Source organism: Haemaphysalis longicornis, unplaced genomic scaffold, assembly GCF_048455015.1.
Source record: "Haemaphysalis longicornis isolate Haplotype H1 unplaced genomic scaffold, Haemaphysalis longicornis Haplotype H1 scaffold_3, whole genome shotgun sequence".
Taxonomy (NCBI): domain Eukaryota; kingdom Metazoa; phylum Arthropoda; class Arachnida; order Ixodida; family Ixodidae; genus Haemaphysalis; species Haemaphysalis longicornis.
The window spans coordinates 55,578,915-55,580,870 of record NW_027526335.1 but is presented as its reverse complement, the minus strand read 5'-3'; the positions used below and the strand labels follow the sequence as shown (position 1 = coordinate 55,580,870).

General features: G+C 45.8%; 1 long non-coding RNA gene across 1 annotated transcript; it reads right to left on the bottom strand.

Annotated features, from left to right (window-relative positions):
- Positions 1 to 338: 338 nt before the first annotated feature.
- LOC144173258 (uncharacterized) lies at positions 339 to 1,698 on the bottom strand. Its single transcript, XR_013323211.1, has 2 exons — positions 1,613 to 1,698; positions 339 to 491 (listed from the first exon to the last, which is right to left on the bottom strand). It is a non-coding gene; the product is annotated as an uncharacterized LOC144173258 (long non-coding RNA).
- Positions 1,699 to 1,956: the final 258 nt, after the last annotated feature.

Here is a 1,956-nt window from a genome sequence, read left to right as displayed (position 1 = left end):
GGTTTCCCTATCCGCTGCAGCCCTAGTTAACGTGCTCAACATTCATTTCAAATACCTGCCCTGGATATATCATCGCTGACATCACAAGACACTATTTAGCGAGAGGATTGAAACTTTCACTTAAATTGTGTAATCTATCAATGAATAAGGCATCATTCGCTGCTTGGCAAGCAGTAGGGGCACTATAAGACACCCAATGTTGTGAGTGAAACTGGTATTTTGTCCTAATGGCCCCTTTAAGGCGAATAAAAGGTTTTCTCTACAACAGGATTTGTAGCAACTGTGAAACTTAGCAAAGAACTGTAATGTTGTGGCACAGCAGATAAGACGAACCATGGTTGAAGGTTATGAGCGATCTATTTACAACATTTACAAAATGGCCATGAGAGAGTCAGTGCTGGCTTCGCCCCCACACAGCTTCTCCCTCGTCATTGTCATCAATGGTCAGCCATGGGAATTTTCGTCCACCATGCCCCGCGACAGAATGGCACCTGTAAAAATCAAGGAATGGTCAGGGTTACTCATTAAAGGCCAACGGTACTCACACTTCAGCTCGGCCAGATTTATCAATTTGTAGTAAGTACCACCCAACGCCGCCTGTATAAACATTGCCTGACACGTCGCGTGCTTTTCAATAGGAAGGGTAAGGACGCTTAGTTCAGCCACTCATCCGCTATGTGGTGCGCGCCGGCGGACATTTTGCCTTACGTCACTGCTCTGGAGTCGCGAACGCTGCACCCACTTCTATGACGTGTGTCTGTCAGCTTGCCTGTTGGGTTTCAAGAGCCGTTTCGCTCACATCTTAGGCCGGACGGGGCGATAGTTCTGGGGCGCGCTGGGGATCTTGTTCAACGTGTCGCTCGCTTTATACTTGCTGCATTTTCCCAAAAATAACCGACGGAGGAGGAACTGAATTATATGTGTAAGAACATATTAATTGTCAGGTAGATAAATAGTGAACAGAAAAACGATATTTTAGGAAGGCACAGCCATTATTTTACTGATGTTTTTTTTCTCTCTGGAGGATTTAGGGAGGAAAAAATTGCCGGCACATTTTTCATTCAGGCGCTCGCTTCCACCATTACTTTCGAAAAATATCACGTGCTTGTATCATGATGAGATGTTCATATGGAGAACATGCAACAGGGTTGCCGCTATTTAATACTGCAAAAATTCCTGAACAATTCGCAGCTTCTATGTTTTGATGCATAAATAAATAATTGGTTTTCTTCGTTTGCTGGTGTGATTATTGGACCTGCTTGGTACGCTGGTCATACGCACGCACCTTGACAACAAATTTGTCACGTGTTTATACTTGGCAGAGGCATAAACAGTAATATTTAACAGCCTCTGAATGCATTGCAACACCACGACGAATGTGATGCACTGTGCGGAAGAAGCAGGACATGGAATATTATTGGGGCTCTTCGATTGTGCATAGTCTGTAGACGCTTCCTCGTATTAGTCCAAGGATCGTTCGTTTAATTTGTCCTCGCGGATCGAGTGTGAAACCTCGCGACAACAGTCTCGGGGCGGGACAGCAAAGAAGGAAGCGTAGAGGATAAAAGCATTGAACCGTAACAGACTGATCGTATGTGTTCACCACACTCACCATGTCGCATCGATGGCGATCCGTTGGTCAACCGGCCGCTGCTGAAAAACGACGACCGCACGCTACAACAAAGCCGCCATCACGCGCGAGAAAAAAAAAAAAAAAGAAGAAAAAAAAAGTACGCTTGAGGGCGCAGAGATCACGACCGAGCAGTGGTCTGGTAGCGAGAGTAGACTGTGTTGTTTTTATTGTGTTTTATTGTGGAATGTCGCAGCGGCGAAGCTCTCGTGAGAAAGAATACTGGCTAGCTATGCACTGCTATGCACCACTGATCTCCACTGGACGGGGCGGTTAGCTGGAAGTTTCGGTTGTGATCGCATAATGTCGAAAAACAAGGTGCGATC